Raw genomic sequence first — 20,927 nt, 5'->3', positions numbered from 1 at the left:
GAGACTTTCCATGCAACGATAGTTGTGCTGCACTTTCCTTTACCTATTTTTTAAAAAATGTGTGTGGAAACTTTCCTCTATTACCACTCCCAAATGTCACCTAACTAGTGAATTAATTTTTGTTACCTTAAGAATGTAAAGACCGAGTAAAGGTATTTATTGGCATAAAAGGAAAAACAGTTCAGAGAATTATACCAAGAGGCAAAGTATTTTAGCTGAAAAAATAAAACTACCACCATACTACACTAATATGCCTGTTCCAGATTACAGAAAACTGAATAGATAGATGCGTGTTTACAGCTATTTCCTGATGCTTCAATTATTTCTATAATACTATTTTTATTATTATTATTATTTTTGAGATGAGATCTTGCTATATTGCCCAGGCTGGAGTGCAGTGACTATTCACAGGAGTTATCATTGCACATTATGGCCTCAAACACCTGGGCTCAAGCAGTCCTCCTCCCTCAGCCTCCCAAGTAGCTGCTACTATAAGCACATGCCACCATGCCCCACAATAAATAATTTTTAAGATTATTTTAAGAGTATTTTAATTTTTAGGTCCAAATGAAATAGGTTAAAATCACAAATAAAAATATTTTTGACCATAGTATGATTTTTCTAAGCTACTAGGTAGAACAATTCAAGATACTTTTGTGACCTAACTCCTCTCAGGTATTTGAATTTAAGAAGAGTCAAATTTTCAAATTTTACCTCCTAATGTTGTAATTTTAGTTCAAAGATAAGTAAATCATTGTGATAACACACCAGTGACAGCAATCACACCTAGTACCTGGACTTTGTTTCAAAACACCAAACCCTAATAGGAAAAACTTGGACTGTTTGAAGAAATGGCTGATTCTGTATCTGGGGTAGAGAGGATACCGTATGAGCCTGAAGTATGTTATAGTGTCTGAAAGTAAGGAAGTACTCAAAAAAATAAAAGACTAGAGACATATCAAGTAGACAGAAAGCCATCCTGAACATGTCTCCAATGGCCAAAGCTATAACAATTTTAGCAACAAAATTTAAAGTATTAAATACATATACATAACTTTATATGGATATAAATAATCCCCTACCATCAAGTATTGGTTGGACTTAGTGACTTCCTTCCAAATAATAGAACATGAAAAGAGAGGAATAGCATCTTTATGGTAAACAAATCTGATAAACAGCACCTTAATCAAATGATCAAGATTAACATCACCAGTAATAGGTTACTTTTATTGCATGTACCCCATTATATGATGTGATGAGGACGCTTCACCTCTGTGGTATTCTTACCCAAATCCTGTAATTCTGATCTAATCCTGAGTAAACATTAGACAAACTCAGATTGAGAGACAAAATGCTCCACCAATGCACCTTAAAACTGTCAAGGTAATAGAAAATGAGGAAAGACTGAGAAACTGTCATAGACCAGAGAAAACTAAGGAAACAGATGGCTGAATGCAATGTGTTATCCTGGATGGGTCTCTGAAACAAAAGGGAGACATTAGTAGAAATACTGATGAAATATGAATAAAGTCTGGAGTGTAGTGACTAGCAATGTATCAATGTTTGTATCTTAGTTTTGACAAGTATACTACAATAATTTAAGATGTTAACATTGGGGAGATTGGTTGAGTGGTATATAGGAATTCTTTGTTACCTTTGTGACTTTTCTGTAAATATTAATTTACTTCAAAATACAAAGTGTCTTTAAAATGTATTAAATCCACTGCACACCTATTAGAACAGCAAAATTCAAAACAATGACAGTACCACATGCTGGTGAGACTATGGAACAAGAGGAACTCTCATTCATTGCTGGTAGGAATGCAAAATGGTACAGCCACTTTGGAAGACAGTTTAGCACTTTTATACAATACTGAATACATTCTTAACATAAGATACAATGACTGTGTTCCTTTATATTTACTCAAATGAGTTGAAACTTACATTTGTTAAAAAAACTCAACATATGAATGTTTATAGCAGCTTTAAGCAACCAAGATGTCCTTCATTAGATGAGAGGATGAACAAACTTTAGGACATCCATCCAGTGGAATATTATTCAAAACTAAAATCAGGCCGGGTGTGGTGGCTCACGCCTGTAATACCAGCACTTTGGGAGACCAAGGTGGGTGAACCACTTGAGGTCAGGAGTTCAAGACCAGTCTGGACAACATGATGAAATACAAAAATTAGCCAGGCGTGGTGGTGGGCACCTGTAATACCAGCTACTTTGGAGGCTGAACCCAGGAGGAGGAGCTGAGATTGCACCACTGCACTCCAGCCTGGGTGACAGAGCAAGACTTCATTTAAAAAAATTTTTTTAAAACTAAAATCAAGCCACAAAAAGCCTGGATGTGCCATACGTGCATATTGCTAATTAAAAGAAGATTATCTGAAAAGGCTACATGCTATATGCTTCTATGACATTCGGAAAAGCAACAAAACTATGGAGACAGTAAAGAGATAAGTGGTTGCTGGGAGTTCCAGAAGAAAGAATGAGGGATGAATAGGTGGAGCACAGGGGATTTTTAGGGCAGTGACGCTATTCTTTAAGAAACTGTAATGGTGGGTACATTTCATTATGCATTAGTTAAAACTCACAGAAAGTTCAACACAAAGAGTGAAACTATAATATAAACTATAGACTTTAATAATAATTTATCAAAATTAGTCCATTGCTGTAGTTTAAATGTTTGTCCCCTCCAAAATTATGACAAATTTAATTGCTATTATGTCATTGGGAGGTGCTAGTATAATGTCAGTGGGAAGATGATGCAGCAAGAAGGCCCTTGCAAGATTCTAGCTTCTTAATCTTAGACTTCCTGGCCTTCAAAACTGTAAACTAATAAATTTCCATTCATTATAAATTACCCAGTCAAGAACTCTGTTATAGCAGCACAAAGCAGACTAAGAAAAGTGGTATTAGAGAGTGGAGAGTTGTTATAACTGTGAAAGGAAATAAGTCTTGGGACCCCAAAAGCACTAAGCCAAAGGGAAGGGTCAAGCTGGGAACTGCCTGAGGCAAACTAGCCTCCCATTTGATTCCTAAATAAGGTAGCTACAAGAATTAAAAAGCTACTAACCTCCCTCATAATTTGTGGGCCTCAAGATTTTTACCCTGAAACAGTTGAATTTCACCCTGGCGATGTAAAATGATAGCTTATCTTCACAGGCGATGTAAAATGACAGCTTATCTTCACAGGTACAGGACAAAGGATAGAACTCAAAGTCATCCCTCTGTTCACCTGAGACAAATGCATCTCTGATTGCTTCCTCTGCCCTACTGTTTATGTCAAAATGCAGATTCACTGAGCCAGACTAAGACATAAGTGACTGACTATTTCTGTACGCCACTTCACATGTGAATTGTATATTCAGTGAAAGACTAATCAGAAACTCAAAAGAATGCAACCGTTTCTTTTTTATCTACCTATGCCCTGAAAGCCCCCCTTTCAAGTTGTCCCATCTTTCCAGACTGAACCAATGTACATTTTACATGTATTGATCGATGTCTCATGTCTCCCTAAAATGTATAAAACCAAGCTGTATCCTAACCACCTTGGGCACATGTCATCAGGACCTCCTGAGACTGTGCCACAGGCATGTCCTTAACCTTGACAAAATAAATTTTCTAAATTGATAGAGACCTGTCTCAAATACTTTTGGTTCACATAACAAATACCCGAAAATGTGAACATGGCTTTGGAACTGAGTAATGGGTAGTAGGTAGAACAGTTTTGAAATGAATGCTGGAAAAAGCCTATGTTGTCATGAGTTGAGCCTTACTGATAATTCTGGTGAGTTGCTTTTTAATAGCTCAGAAGAAGAGAGCTGTGGAGAAGTCTGAAACTTCTTAGAGATTATTTCACTGTTCATGATCAGAATATTGATAGAAATGTGAACAGTAATAGCAATTCTAATAAACTCTCAGAAATGAGAAACAAGGTATTGGAAACTAGAGTTAACGCCATCCTTATATCCTTATTATAAGTGGCAAAGAACTTGGCTGAATTGTGTCCATGGCCCAGGGCTTTATGGAAGGCAGAATTTAAGAGCCATGAACCGGAATATCTGACGGAAGAAATTTCTAAGCAAAATATTGAAGGTGCTGCATGGCTTCTTTCAACTGAACATAGTAAAATGTCGGAAAAGATAAGTGATTTAAAGATGGAATTTATAATTAATTTAAAAGAAAGCAGAATGTAACCACTTGGAAAATTTGAAGCCTGGCCATATAAAACATTAAAAAGCTTGCTTAGGAGAGAATACCAAGGTGGTAGCCAAGGTACCCTTTGTTAATGGGATTAGTATGGATAGAAGGAAGACAAATGCTATTCATCAAGACAATGAGAGAACAACCCAAAGGCATTGAGGAGATCTTCCAGGCTGTCTTTCCCATCAAGGACCTTAAGAGCAAAACCAGTGGTCCTGCCGCCTCTCTCAGGAACATATAGACCCATTAACCTTGGTGTCTATGTGGTGATAGCTCTGCAGGCACAGAGTGCATGAGCTTGGTACTGTGGTGGCCTTCACCTATTTTTCAAAGGATACCTCAGAGACCCTTGAGGCCCAGGCTGAGAATTGTCACAGGAGTGGAGCCACTGCAGAGTTCCCACCAGGGAAATTCTTAGTGGAGCCATGGAGGTAGGGCCACCCCTAAAACTCCAGAACTATAGAACCACCAACAGGTAGCCCCAGGAATTCAACTTGTGATAGCTGCTACATGAGCAGAGCCCAGCAAAGCCACAGAGGTGGGCTGCCTGAGGCCTAGGGGGCCCAACCCCCACCCTAGTGTGTTCAGGAGGCAGGACATGGAGTCCAGAAAGATTATTCTGGAGCCTTATGATTTAATGTTGTTTATCCTTTTTCCCCTTTTGGAATAAGAATGTTCATCTTTTGCCTGTTCCACCTGGGTATTTTGGAAGCATGTAACATGTTTTGATTTCACGGGCTCACAGCTAGAGAGGAATTTACCTTATGATGAATTGTGCCTTAAGTCTCACCCATAGATGATTTAGATGAGACTTTGGACTTAGACTTTTGAGTTGATGCTGGAGTGAGTTAAGACTTTGGGAGCCATTGAGATGGAATCAATGTATAAATTTTGGGGCCAAGGCAAGATGGGTCAAAGTCAGAGTGGTGGTCATGGTCCTGGAGGTGGCAAGAAGGATGACAAGGAGAAGAAAAAGAAATATGAACCTCCTGTACCAACTAGAATGGGGAAAAAGAAAAAGAAAACAAAGGGACCAGATGCTGCCAGCAAATTGCCACTGGTGACACCTCACACTCAGTGCCGTTTAAAATTACTGAAATTAGAGAGAATTAAAGACTACCTTCTCATGGAAGAAGAATTCATTAGAAATCAGGAACAAATGAAACCATTAGAAGAAAAGCAAGAGGAGGAAAGATCAGAAGTGGATGATCTAAGGGGCACCCCGATGTCAGTAGGAACCTTGGAAGAGATCATCGATGACAATCATGCCATCGCATCTACATCTGTGGGCTCAGAACACTATGTCAGCATTCTGTCATTCGTAGACAAGGATTGGCTGGAACCTGGCTGCTCAGTCCTACTCAACCACAAGGTGCATGCCGTGATAGGGGTGCTGATGGATGACATGGATCCCCTGGTCACAGTGATGAAGGTGGCAAAGGCCCCCCAGGAGACCTGTGCTGATATTGGGGGCTTGGACAACCAAATTCAGGAAATTAAGGAATCTGTGGATCTTCCTCTCACCCACCCTGAATATTATGAAGAGATGGGTAGAAAGCCTCCTAAGGGGGTCATCCTCTGTGGTCCACCTGGCACAGGTAAAACCTTGTTAGCCAAAGCAGTAGCAAACCAAACCTCAGCCACTTTTTGAGAGTGGTTGGCTCTGAACTTCCTCAGAAGTACTTAGGTGATGCACCCAAACTCGTACAGGAACTGTTTCGAGTTGCTGAAGAACATGCACCATCCATCGTGTTTATTGATGAAATTGATGCCATTGGGACAAAAAGATATGACTCAAATTTTGGTGGTGAGAGAGAAATTCAGCGAACAATGTTGGAACTGTTGAACCAGTTGGATGGATTTGATTCTAGGGGAGATGTGAAAGTTATCACATCCGCAAACCGAATAGAAACTTTGGATCCAGCACTTATCAGATCAGGCCGCATTGACAGGAAGATCGAGTTCCCCCTGCCCTGATGAAAAGACTAAGAAGTGCATCTTTCAGATTCACACAAGCAGGATGACGCTGGCTGATGATGTAACCCTGGACGACTTGATCATGGCTAAAGATGACCTCTCTGGTGCTGACATCAAGGCAATCTGTACAGAAGCTGGTCTGATAGCCTTAAGAGAACGTAGAATGAAAGTAACAAATGTAGACTTCAAAAAATCTAAAGAAAATGTTCTTTATAAGAAACAGGAAGGCACCCCTGAGGGGCTCTATCTCTAGTGAACCACCGCTGCTATCGGGAAAATGGGAGATTTCTCCATCCCTGGAAGGGATGAGGTTGGGGAGTTGCCCAGAGGAATCCCTGTTCCCATTGGTTTTTATTAGCAAAACATCCTGTGTCTTTTGGAGTACGATGTGTAAGTGCCCATTGGGTGGCCTTCATCTGTCAGTCACTGTGTGGCAGTCTGCTTCTCAATAAAGCATGCTTTTTCACAAAAACAAAAGAAAAAAATTTTTGAAAGGCTGGGAATGGAATACTTCAAAAAAAAATTTTTTTTTCAATATTGCTCCTTGTGTAGATGGGTAGAATGCTATGTTTTGAATGGTTGTCCTTTCCAGAATCATGTTGAAATTTAATTGCCATTGCAACAGTTTTGGGAGGTAGGATCTGTAATCATTAATTCGACTTTGATGCCTCCACCCTCATGAATGAGCTAATGCTATTATTGCAGGAGTGGGTTTATCTCACTCTTGTTCACGCCTCTTTGCCCTTACACCCTCTCTTGGCCCTTTCACAATACAATGCCTCCCACCGTGTTATGATGCAGCAAAAAGGCTCTCGCCAGATGGTGGCATCTTTATAGTGGACTTTTCAGCCTCCAAAACTGTAAGCCAATTCTTCTATTCTTAATAAATTGCTCAGTCTGTAGTATTCTGTTATAGCAGCACAAAACGGACTAAGACACTCATCAGTTGTAACAAATGTACCACACTAATCCAAAATGTTAATAGAGGAAACTATGGGGAGGGGTTGGGAGGTATTGTGGAACCTCTTGGCATTTTCTATTCAACTTTTCTGTAAACCTAAAACTGCCCTCCCAAAATAGGCTATTTTAAAAAAATAAAAGTAGTCAAAATCTAAAAGAAAAAAATATAGTAGACAGATATATGATATCACAAGTACAGTAAAATGTTAATGGTGGTGGTATATGTGGATGTCCTCTATTATACTCTGCTTTGTATTTGACATTTTTCATAATAAATATGGAAAAAAGTCGTGGGCAATATTAAAAGAAAGCTTAGCATAGTGAGGTTCGGTTGAACCCATGGGACTTAATTCTAACTCCATTATGGATCTCTCATATGATTCTACTAAAAAATGTAAGTTGATTTAACTACTTGAATTACTATCTAAATTATGAAACCTAATTGGACCTGTCTTCAGAAACTAGAATATAGATAAAATTACCTATTGTTTGTGATATTAACATGTATTATCCCATCAGCAGAAGAATCTGAGCAATGTTTTGTAGTTTTTTAAACAGTACTGACGACATGGTAGTAGAATCTGAACAGCTACTCCCTGGACTTTGTCAGTGTTTTTGTTATGACTTAGCACTGTTTTATTTACCATCCAAAAACATATTTTTTATTACTTGCTACAACATGACAATAATTCCAGTTTTGAGTGGTGTGTATTTCTCATTATGAATCTAAATACACAGAATGTTTGCTCTGTTTTCAGTCACTACGCTGTGTGAAAATGGTGTATTAAAAATAGTATGACATATTTGCATATTTATCTGTATTAAAAGCGTCATAAAACAGTTATTGCAGATACACAGCTGTTGCTTTTCAACTATTTTTTAAAGGAACCATATCTGCTCTCCTATATAAAATACGTGCATTTTCAAAAGTATCATCTGAGCCAAATGAATTGCAAAGCCTTAAAGAGGAAAACCTGTCTCAGAGAATTATAAATTTTTAGTCACTGTGTCTAAATGATAAATTTTTAACCTAAAATGATAAATTTGTTCCTTTGCCAAGTCAGATATTATACACTGTAAACAGAAAGTAATTCTGGAAGTTCCTACAAATTATGGCTGCATTTCAGCATAGAGGCTGCTTACCTATTCTACAGAACACATAAAAGGATGCTGCTTTATATCAACCACACTACAGAAGAGAAGACTATACTTTGTGACTTAAAATGACAGTTGCTCTTGTAACGTAAAGAAATTTTTATTTTAAGAGCATTTTAAAAATATCTTCATGGAAGACAATAGTATTATCTTTCTTTTCAATTAAAAAGAAAACTGTATGCCTCTGGAATCCTAGCTACTATCATCTTAGTAGTTGCCAGAAAAGAGACCCTGATTTAAAAACAATTCTAGTGATTTTCATTATTTTTAAGGATTTCAATATGGACTCTTTTGGTTTAAGAAAACATACATGTTTTTCAATTCCATGATAATATCAGGTTCAGTTGATTATCATATAATTCAAATAAACACCAGACGTTCTCATTTTAGTATCTGAATTACACTGCTTGTTTAAAAAAAAAAAAAGAAGAAGCTTTAAGCATAGTTGAACAAAATATTTCACCTTCTATAATTCAGTTTTACCATGTTAGCTAAATAGGAGAGTCCAAAAAAGAGAGGATTACCATATATTAAATAAAAAGTTGGCCACTTTGTAGCATTAATCCTGTTAGAAAAAGATGATTTCTGTCTTACTTAATCAGTAAGAAGTCTTTATTGCCCTAAGTATTAATTGATTAGGGTCTCATTAAGGTCAAAATTACCCTTGACTGACCACAGGCGGCCAATTAGCAAATTGTCAGCCATGCTTACTTACATTGACTGAACGTAATGGTAGTTATTTGACTGTCAAGTCAGAAGGTCACTGAATCTTTTGTGCACTTTGCCCTCTGAAAGGGCAACAGTCATTCAGACACCAGAATGCATTCCTAACAAAGATTTAGCTTATTACTTATTGACTTAAATCACCCTTAGAAACAGGTGTTTCATTCTCTTTGAACAAATACTATATTATTTCTTTGTAAAATACTTGAGGTTTGGTTGAAATCCTGTGGTTGTGTCTGAGGATTTTTGTTCAGCAAGCAGATTGCACTTAAAACTCTAAATAGTTTTTAAAGAGCAGATTGATCCAATGACTAGAGTTGGCCCTCTGTATCTCTGGGTTCCGCATCTGTGGATTCAACCAACCAAGGACTGGAAATATTTGAAAAAAATATTGTATGCCATTTTATATCAGGAACATGAGCATTCTCATATTCTGGTATTCGAGGGAGATCCTGAATCCCCCATGGATACTGAGAAAGAACTGTATATCCCTTTGCAATATAAACTTTTCTCCTGCTATGTGGCTTTGCTGTAATTGTAGCGAGCTGGACACACAGTTGCTGAAATGGCTCTGGGACACCAGTCTCAAAGTTAATGGTTAGAAGCATATTTGAGTCTCACCTTAATAAGGACATTGGTATGTCTTCTAAATACCCACTGCTGACATGGGAGATTGGATATTTGCTATCAATCAAAAGAGAATTGAACATGCAAGGTTATTCATAAAGCAGTAATCTAATTTTTTTGCATATAGTTCCAGTGATTTTTATCATCATAAAGCATTATGATGATAATTTATATAGCAGTGATGTAACTCATTACATTTGTTAGCATTTTATTTTTTTTTAATTTTTTTGTCCTTCTCTACTTAAAATTATTATCACTTACATTTGCTATTATTGATTTAAATATCACTGATGATTCCATGAGTTAGATTTTAAGGAAAAAATACTTTTGTATAGCACATCATTTTTATAACCTGTACCTCTAGATCAAATACAAACCCATGAGTCAGCTTAGATCCTTTCTTTTATATTCTGCCCTCCCCAAATATGCATCTCATCTCGAATCACATTCCATCAGTTCTACTTACTGAATATTGTCAGTAGATTCAGTGCCCCCTCTATTTCAACCCACTGCCATTGCCCCAGTTCAGCAACTTGTTTTTGATTGATCAATTGTAGTATCTTTTTACTGGCTTTCCAAATGATTCAATGGTCCTCTTGACGTGAATGTCTTCCTGCTAGGCTATAATTTCTTCAGAGTAGGGATGGTGTATTTTCATATTAAATATCTAGCAAATAGTTCAGTGTTCGGCACATATAGGCACTTGGTAAAAATTTACTGATTAAGTAAGTAAATGACCATAATTAGCTTTATGCTACATATAAGTGTAACCTGTGACAGAATAGTAATTTATCATTTAAGAACTCATTAATCTCTTTACTAGTATTAAATTATTTATTAGTAATGTATCAGACTATTGTAAGAAACAATGTTTTAATTTAGTCATATGACTAAACCAATAGCCTTGAATATGAAAATAAAGTGAGAATCAGAGTTGAAGAAAAAATTACTATTTTAATTCATGAAAAATTAAGCTACCAAGTATATAAAGAAAACAAATCTATATACTGTCAAAACATTTGCGTTGTTTTTGAGATTGTACAGTTTTCAAATGATTCAGCATTAGAGATTAATAGTGACTATTGATATATTGTCTACAAAGTACTGAGCATTCTATATACAGATACATACCATAATTGTCATTTCACAGATGAGAAAACTGGTTTCACAGGGTAACCTGTCCAAAGGCCCACAACCCAGGTCTTGCTGGCTCTAAAGATCAAGCTCTATCTACCACACTAATGTGACTCTAACTTTGCATTATTTTTAGAATTTTGGAAAAGCTGTTTAACATACTAAAACTGTACTAAATGTACAGAAAGTTTCATATCCAGTATTGGATGAAGCACTAGAGCCAAAGATAAGAAAAATGATCAGGGAAATTAAAGGTAATATGACTTAGCAGTTAAGACTGCATGGGCATTGACATCATACATTCCTATACGTGTGTCTCAGATTTGCCACGTCCCAGCTGTGTAACCTTGAGTGATTTACTTGACTTCTCCAAGTTCCAGTGCGCTTATCATTAAAATAGATATAATGATAGTGCCTACCAGTGGATTTGTGAGAATCAATGAAATTATGCAGGTAAAATGCCTAGCACATTAAATGGCATATCATAATGGCTCAGTAAACATTAGCTGTTGTTGTTAAGGATCTTCAGCTGGGTACGGTGGCTAGCACCTGTAATCCAAGGCAGGAGGATTACTTGAAGCCAGGAGTTTAAGACCAGACTGGTCGACAAAGTGAGACTCCATCTCTACAGAAAATGTTTTCAAAAATTAGCTGGGTGTGGTGGTGCGCATCTGTGATCCCAGCTACATGGGAGGCTGAGACAAGAGTAAGAGCCCAAGAGTTTGATGCTGCAGTGAGCTGTGATCACACCACTGTACCCCAACCTGTGCAACTGAGTGACACCCTGTCTCTTAAAAAAAATATTTTCCACCAAAATAAATAGTTTAGGTTATATGTACTTCCTTATTCTGTGTTAAATCTATGTGTTCTGGTATTGCATACTTTTATGAGTCATATATTACTTTGAAATCTAGACAATCATCTGTTCACACATTTGAATTAAAGATAAGATATATAAATATTTGTTAGGGACTCTTGACTTTGACAATCTCTACCAAGTAGGCAAGTGGTACAGAAAATATCTTGTGCACTTTCCCACTTGTTAGGTAAGTGAGCTGTTTCTCTTCTGTCATGACGCTTCTCAAACATTCCATAAAAAGGCATTAATGGTAATCTCTTTGGTGAATTATTGTATAAGATGGTGTTACGATAATTCACAAACTCAATTCACAGGTGGAGCAGAGGGATGGTCTGATCTGACTTTCATTGTTACAAGGGTCACTCAGGTGCTGGGTTGAGCATAGACTCTTGGAAGAGTAGAAGCAAATGGACCGATTAAGAAGTTGTATCCAGCGCTGAGTGTGGTGGCTCACACCTGTAATAACAGTTCGTGAGGCCAAGGCAGGTGGATCAACTGATGTCAGGAGTTCAAGACCAGCGTGGCCAACATGGTGAAACCCCATCTCTACTAAAAATACAAAAAATTAGCCAGGCGTGGTGGTGACACCTGTAATGCCAGTTTCTCGGGAGGCTGAAGCAGGAGAATCACTTGAACCCAGGACGCAGAGGTTGCAGTGAGCCTAGATCGTGCCACTGCATTACAGCCTGGGCAACAAGAGCAAAGCTCCATCTCAAAAAAAGAAAGAAGTTGTATATGTAATCCAGATGAAAAATGATAGTGACTTGGATCACTGAACATGATGAGAAAGAAGTGGTTGGATTCTGGATATATGTTGAAAGTAGAACGTTTCTGGCAGATAGAAAGTGGGGAGTAATCAAAAGAAAGGATTAGAGGAAGATTCCAAGGTTTTGGGCCTAAGCAACATAAAAACATGAGAAGGAGGAAAATCCTTCCTTATATACTTTGTGCTTCTAATGATTCTATGTGTCATCTCTGTTTCAGCTTTCATTCTACTCTCCAAACTGGTGAAAACCAGTTCTAGTGGCATTGTGAATACTCTTAGTAAATTCAGTGTAGCCCTATGAAAATCACTTTACTAGCTGTCACTTCTGAGGACACTATCGCCTGTAGTACTGAATGAACAATGTAACATCAACATGAGGACATTTGGGACACCCAGAAGAATTAGAAGACATAGCCTCTCTCTTCCTTAAGCTTTGCTGTCTATTTCACCATGTAGGATAGGTAAGCACTGCTTGGGTTTTGACCTTAGGCACAGGGCCTGGGGGTGGCAGTGGGTGCTTTCCGGTTGACTTTGGATCTTTGTGTGATGTAAATGGGGGTGCAGGTAAGATGGCTTTGGGGAAGCAAGACCCAGAAATATTAAGTCTCAAGTTAAGGGTTCACCAATCAGGAGGAAGAGACCTGTCCAAGACATTGTATATATTTTTCCAGTTAACTTAGAAGGCATTTTTCTACCTCTTTTTTCCAAATATTTAAGAAAAGCCTTGACTTAAAATACTAACATCAGGTCTAGTGAGCAAGTGGGGAAAAGATTAATACATATGAAGAGAAATACAAATAAGTGTAAATAAGCATAAAAATGTGTATTATAACAAAAGTTCATATCCACAATGAATTATCTTTATTATGCTTTTTCCTACTTTATTTATGGACTTAATTTGCTGTCACCTTAGGCAACTACTTTTAACAGTATCTCATTTGACAATTTGATGTTGACATCTCTCTTTTTTCTAAATTTAGTTGAATGCAAAGAAAAGCTTTGAAATGCAAATAAGTGATCATTTCTCTTGCCCTCAAGAAAGGTTGGAACATGGCAAACCTTGAATCAGTCTTGGAAAGAATCATCTAATTACAGGAAAGTCTAAGAGTTCTAGGCCTTACCTCAGACAGATAAGGACTAGCTATACATGAAATGCAGACTGTGGCTAACTTTCTTTCCCAAATCAGATTTTCATGAGACATTTTCAGTTCTTAGAGTGAGACAAATGAATTTCTTTAATATTTTACACATCCGTTGTTAAAATTTAATGCAAAAACAACTCTAATGTCAAATATAAATTATTTGGTTTTTTGTTTTTAGTTTAATTTTGAATAATCTTCTCTTTTTTGGCATTAGAACAAATTGTAATTACTGAAGTCAGAAGAATTAAAAAGCACTATTTAAGAATTTACATTAGATATCAAAATTGAAGGAGAATACAAAGCCTAGTTTATTAATGGAGTAAAGTTTCTGAGATAAGATGGAGCCAGTTTTAAACGTTTCAAGAAGAAAATACAATATTCAGTTTTAGAAGGAAAGGAGACAACACAATTTGGCAATGGCTTAGATTCTTATTATAAAAAATACTATTTCATTTGTCTTTACAATTCAACCTAATAATATGCTTTGCTCTTTAACAAAAAGTATATTTTTTATATTGCTGTGGGTACACTTCTCTGAGACTAAGCAAACTATTTGTAAAAGGGTGGTTGAATGGAAGAGGGATCATTTTAAGTGACCTTTCCCCTGCCCCTTGCATCACAGAGACTGAATTGGTCCTGTGCACTCAGCATTCTCAGCATTGGATCAGCCCTAACGTGCTTGTATTTCTTTTGCTGCAGAGCATAGACCCATAATCCTGGATCAAACATGTTGAAGTCTCACTCCTTCATCTACTCGAGTCGACCGCTAACAAAATTCTGTTTTTCTCTCCATTTGTCTGTGAAAAGAGTTTTCATTCTAAACTCTTCCAGTTTAACAGAGGGATAAGGTTAACAAGAAAGTAAATCCACCCCTCCAAAAAAAATAAGTGGTCCACAGTTTCCCACTGAATTGGAGCCAAAAACTCTGCCAGTTTTGCTCTCATATCTCCGAGCTGTAGCCTGACCCTTCGTATGACCAGTGGGGCTTGTTGCACAAGATCTATCTGGGCGCCTTTCTAAAAGTGCTATCTTCGTCCATATTTCAAAACACTCACAGATATTTTATCATTAATTAGTATTCATATTATGTCTCAAACAATCTGTTCAAGAATAGGGGAAGTGAACTAGTTGAACAGCTCTTCTGTTTGTCTGGTAATTAACATGGATGATGTATGTAGAGCCGAAGGCCTTATAAGGGGAGGAGGTGGTCAAGTGTTGGGCAGGTAATCGCTGGAACATTTAAATGCTTACCTATTTTGGATGCTGGGTTACTCCAAAGAAAATTGTACTTGGCAAACAGGGTGGGGAGACACAGGCCTTTTTAAAAATAAACCCATGCCTCTTTGATTCACAGCATCCTGGATTTGCTTTTCATCATGTTAACATGCCACTTGGGAGCTGGCTGGACTCCCTTGTTCAGTGACATATATTTCATAGTGTTTTTTTAAAAACCATTTGTTCTTTCAACCACAACATGCTTTGAATTTCTCTTTCAAATTTGAGGATGTATATATAGATTGATCAAAACAATATTTTTAACATTCCAAACAATTTAGAAAGATAGTGGATGGGTGTCAGTTAATGTATTATGCTCCTCTCTTCCTCCTCCCCCTCTTCAGCTGCTAATCTTAGAACTTGTGTGCCAAATTGTGTAAGATATTCTTCCAATAGCTACATGTGTGACTCCTTTGTGAGCTCTACAGACAGTTATGAGGACAGATTTGGAGTTGCATATGGGACTGTCACATGGTTTGATTTCCTTGTCTTCAGGCACTGAGATTTCTTTTCACTGAGCTTTAATACTGAGGAATTTTTAGTTGTGGTAAAAGTTTAGCAAAGTCTCTATTAAATAATTTACACATTCTGGGAATAGGGAAGGAAAAAAAGTTTTTATTCACCACCATTCTGTATTTGGGATCTATATATACTAAATAGTTCATGTGTTTACTCTTTCTAATAGTGAAAAAAAAACTTAGGGATTTATCACAGAATTTTTATGAAAATCAGAAAAGAGTAGAGCCTTTATTATTTCCTTGCTCTTTTGGAGCAAGATCTAGTAAACATCTCAACAGAAAAAGTAGCAGATGCTTTGTAAAAAGGTCTCATATCACTTATGTCCAATTATAGAGGCTGATTTGCAAAAAAAAAAGTGATCTATCTATGTCCTTAGGAGCCAAAATTTCCATGGCATTAGTCTGTGAAATGATAAGATGCAAATTCATTTTCAACTTTAAAGACACATATTTGAAATCCTGCTTTTGTGACCTGAAACCCACAGCCCTTATCCCATAAATACAGTGCCACCCTTCAGGAACACACAGACTTGAAACAACATCTTTCTCCTAGTCCTATTTTAAATGTTCCTCAAGGCTAAATAATATCCTAGTGATATCTTTTTCCAATTAATTGGAGCATTTATTATGATATTATAAAAGTGTTAATTCCATATACTCAGAGCTAACTCCTTTAAGGCCCAGCATATGACTGGGTCTTAAAATAGAGCATGACTGTTGTACACTATTTAAAATAGTGTATGACATACGAAGTAGTGTATGACTATTCATCCTTATATTAATTTTGCCCTCTAAAACAAATACAGTGGTTAATTATTGATCCATGAGTAAACTCAGTCAACTTTGTTGCACTGGGGGAAAGTCTTAATTCAGAAATGATAATGATGGCTAATAATATAATAATAAATTTCTACATTTTTATTTCCTGCTCTGACTCTGAACTCTATATAATAGATATTTTATATACATCTTATCCCCAGAATAACCTGCCAAAGTAGGTATTATCGCCATTTGTCCAGTTAATTAAGAACTTGGGAAATAGCTTGAATAAAGAGAGTAATGTTTTCTTATTTCAGTCCTTAATTTCCCTTTGCTGTTTTAGGTTGGAGAAGTCCTGCCTCTTACTGGGCAAATTGCCCTGGTACCTTGCACAATGAAATTTGCTGGTGGTGGAATACAAACAAAAGCTACTGTGTCCTTAAGCCATACCGTGAAAATCCTGGAAGCTACACATGGAGGCACCAGACTTCAGCACAGGATCATGGCCCACTGTTATGTAATGAACAGCCAGCTCATTGCCACTGCCTGGGATAACTGGCAGAACTTAAAGACCCATTAAAAGGTACCTACAGTATCTATTTTATTTCTAGCCTACCAAAGAGTAATTTGTGAAAAAGTTTTATTCAGACAATATCAAGTCTCAGTGCACTTTATAAGGGTTTTAACTGAATCTGGAATAATAAGGTTTGATTGAGCTGTTATGTTCTACCTCATAATTGGCTGTGCACAATTGAGAAAGAAAATTGCTAAATAGAAAGTCATAGTCATCACTAACTTTATCTTAATTCCCTAATGCAATAAGTTAAGAGTTCTTTAAAAGCAGCTTAATGTTTTTAGAAACTGTTGAAATATACTATTTAAAAATATTTCTGGCCAAGTATCACATTCTGCTTTCTGGTGCAGGAGGTAATTTTTCTGATATTTTATTCAGTTGGGCTAAGATTCACCTTATTTCTCCAAGAACAGTTAATAAGGATCACATCTTTCCATTCTTCTAAAGTATTAACTGAGTTTTTGTTGTTTTAATACAATATCTGTAACCTGGTTTGGGGTTGGAACTTTTAGTTATCCCATACATATCAAAAGTGGTTTCTGAAATAAATTGACTTTAGATTATACCATAATTTATACTGTTGCATCATCAGAAAGTAAGACTTTTAAATTAAATAACCAAGTAAGTTGATGATTAGAATACACTCTAGAAGGAACAAAAATCTGTTCTTTGTTGAGGTTAAGAACTACGTTGGCAATACAATCATTATTTGCAGATAATATCTACCTAGTAAACCCATGAGACATGAACTATGAGCATATTTAATATGAGTTAAATAACATTGCTAGGTAAAACAGAAATATAATGAAAATCTTTTACCTCCTATCAGCAGTAACGAATTTTAAAAATCTAGTGGAGAAGAAAACCACTTGCACAGTAGCATGAAAACTACACAAAATTTTGAGACTGCTATAAAGAAAACCAGAAATCTTTCTGGAAGGATGAAACTTTTAAAAAGTGAAAAGATATACCTTGTTTCTGATTTAAAATAATGTGAAGATACCTATTTTCTATAATTTTGTTTTTAAAATAAATTTACCTTTATTAGAATCAAGTCTCCCATGGAATACACTTAACAAAATTATTCTGAAGTGGATATAAAAAGAATAAAGCTGGCAAAAATAGCCTAAAAGGTTTTGCCAAAAGAAGAAGAAATAAGAGGCGCATGGGGGAAAGAGAGGAGGAAGAATAAGGAAGTCTTACACTGCCAGATATTAAAATATATTGTAAAGATACAATTAAAATCATGTAGCAGTGTCATAGTAACAGATAAGAATCAGTGGCACAAACACATTTCTCTAAATTATGTGCTTTCACATTTGTAGAAGTGCGAGTGTTTCTTTTGATCAGAAGAGAAGATGAGGTCATGCTGCCTCTTGCAGATTTGGCAAACCTTATTTGGAGTTAGTACCCTGGTTTTCCTGAATGAGCCTTCTAGATGCTGCACCTGCTAACAAGGTAGAGTTTGCAAGCAGTCAGCCCTAGCTGCCTCTTACTTTGGTTATGACACTTGTGGTTTTAATGAATCTGATTGTGTCTAAGGCTTGCTTGCATATCTGAGAGTCTTTTCCCATGACTCCTGGGGTCTGTGGAATTGTTATAAATGCTGCTTTCTTCAATTGGTAGGGAGAATATTTTCTGGATTTGTGCTTTATTATAATTTATTTTTGCTGTGGCTGACACATTTGGAATTGAGTTATTTCACAGAATCTCCCCCCACCACCTCCAGGGACTTCGTTTGGTATTCAATATAAGCTAAAAATGAAATGATATAAAATTTCAAATTATTTAAGCTAAACTTAAGTTTTACTATAGAGTAAACATATTTATTCATAATGTATTTCTTCTCACTTATCCACAGATGTGGATCCCAATTTAATATGAGTTTCACCAAGTAAACAGTTTGTAGAATATTTTCAGTGAGGCTAGTAGGCAAAACAAATTCTGGTCATTGTAATAGAGCTTGAAAAATAAAGATAATTTCGAGGCATGCCAACTATACTCATCTTATAACTAAGTGTATTGCAAATTACCACATCAAAAAGAAAATTTGAGAATTCCAGTTAGTGGTATTTAATTTCCAGCTTAGTTAATGTCAATTTAGACACTACTTGCAGTAATTTTCTACAGAATCATCATCTGTCATTATTTTAAGAAAATACATTTATAGCTAAGAAGAAAATTAGTTTGGGAAAGATCATTTTGCTCAGTTGAAATCTATAGACTGTATTACAAGGTACAAAGAATGTATCTAATTTTGCTTTAAAAACAACTTGCTATTAGATGTTAAATTATCATTTTATAATTTTCTGTGAAGTGAGAGAAAAGTATTTTTAATATAATTACCCTTGCCTAAAAGGATATTTGAGTATATTTTTATTGGGATGATTATTATAACAACCTAAACATATCATAATAAGCCATTATACTCTTCCAAGGAATCTTTTGGTTCTTTGGTTTTCTTTGAAGGCACTAAGGGAGTACAGGACTGACACAATATTATTCAACGTTAATATACTTTTTAGGATCATGTCGTTGGTTGTTATAACTTTACTAATTGAGGCTGGGCGTGATGGCTCATGCCTTTAATTCCAGCACTTTGGGAGGCCAGGTGGGAGGATCCCTTGAGCCCAGGAGCTCGAGACCAGCCCGGGCAACATAGCAAGACCCTGTCGCTACAAAAAGATTAAAAAAATTAGCTAGGCATGGTGGCATAAACCTGTAGTCCCTGCTACTTGGGAGGCTGAGGTGGAAGGATCACATGAGCCTAGGAGGTCACAGCTGCAATGAGCTATGATCGCACCTCTGCACTCCAGCCTAGGTAACAGAGAGATCCTATTTAAAAAAAAAAACTTACTAAATTGACTTAACATTTTCAAATTAAGTATTATCTTGTGTTTCTCCTTTTTCCATATCTTTTTAATGGCAGTGTCATATGATATGATGGTTTTATGAGTTGTTATACCTCATTCATCAGAGTAATCAAATGGGAAAGGAGCCTCATGGGTTATAGGCCATTTGTATTGGATAGGACAGATGGCATTATTGATAAATGGAAATATTCCAAATATTTATTGTATAATAATATTACATGGACTCTGAATTCTGAATTTTAATACCTTTAGTTTCTAAAGTAATTGGCAAATAAAGTAATTAATTTTGTTACCATGTATCCATTTAATCATATCAGTGTCTTTGAATTATAGCATTAATTATCTTTCAACTAATATGTGATGGGTATTTCTCGTTCAAGGCTTTGTGCTTACTTATCTGAATTCTGACCAAGCTATCACTTGGGTCTTGAGTATTTTAAAGTTAAAAACAATATTTGGAGCAGATACTAAGTTCAAGATAGGATCTCAGAAGTGACAGAAGCAAAGATTCCATAGCTTTTCCCTGTCATTATCTCCTTTGTTCTGTAGGAGGCAGAGAGGGAAAGAGCAGTCTTAGGTCTCTTTACATTTGCCTCTTGCTTAAGTTTCTACTCTCAATAGATTTCCTAAAATTATGTTCCAATATAATTGTGGACATAAGGACATAATGATATGATTCAGGTTCTAATCAAATTTTATTTTCTCAATTTGAAATTTAGTCATTTGAAGAAGGATTAATGCTGGTGTGGTATCCTTAATGTACCATCTTCTGAAAATGTTTGGCATTATTCCAAAATCATATTCACATTAGTAAAAATAAACAAAATCTAGAGGACTTCACTTTTTATTGTATATATTTTTGTATTGTTTAAGTGCATACTGAAAACCTATAGCCATGCCTTATTTTTACAATTGCAAAGTTAAAAATGATAGTTTTAGTCATTATGAAACTGCTATTGCCATTGCTTTATTTCTTAAATACTATCAAATCTGTTATTGAAGTCTGGTATGTATTTAAAGACTGCTAGGAGCTCTGTGATAGTGCCTCAAAGTTGCTTGCTATTTTATGTAGAAAACAATATAAATTATTTAATGGTAGTGATCATTTTTTCCAAACCAAGAATCAGTACATATTGCCTGACAGTGGAATTATTTTTTAAATTGTAAATTTGTTATTGTGAAAATATTACAAAGGCATAGAAACTAAAGGTTTTTACATGTAGTTTTAAATTTGTCATTACCTTCATTAATGACTGACACCACTCATTTCTCAGTATTTATTCTAGCTCACTGTCTTGCACATAGCAGAAACTCAATGTTAATTGCTATATTGAGAATTAAAGTGGAATGGTATACATCCAAAAAGACAACT

General features: G+C 36.1%; 1 protein-coding gene and 1 pseudogene across 2 annotated transcripts in view; both read left to right on the top strand.

The window, feature by feature from the left end:
- The window catches only part of DPH6 (diphthamine biosynthesis 6), a 339,756-nt gene extending 321,616 nt beyond the window's left edge, over window positions 1-18,140 (top strand). For both annotated transcript variants that reach the window (XR_001109403.2, XR_001109400.2), the window contains 2 exons: window positions 16,452-16,691; window positions 18,008-18,140. The gene's annotated coding sequence lies outside the window, so the exon portion shown is untranslated. The remainder of the gene's footprint in view (window positions 1-16,451; window positions 16,692-18,007) is intronic.
- On the top strand, window positions 5,014-6,539 carry LOC105725919 (26S proteasome regulatory subunit 4-like; annotated as a pseudogene).
- Window positions 18,141-20,927: the final 2,787 nt, after the last annotated feature.

This window comes from Aotus nancymaae, unplaced genomic scaffold, assembly GCF_030222135.1.
Source record: "Aotus nancymaae isolate 86718 unplaced genomic scaffold, 86718_ANA_hifiasm-v0.15.2.pri h1tg000011l, whole genome shotgun sequence".
NCBI lineage: Eukaryota > Metazoa > Chordata > Mammalia > Primates > Aotidae > Aotus > Aotus nancymaae.
The sequence above is the reverse complement of the archived record's forward strand: the minus strand, read 5'-3'. Positions and strand labels throughout refer to the sequence as shown.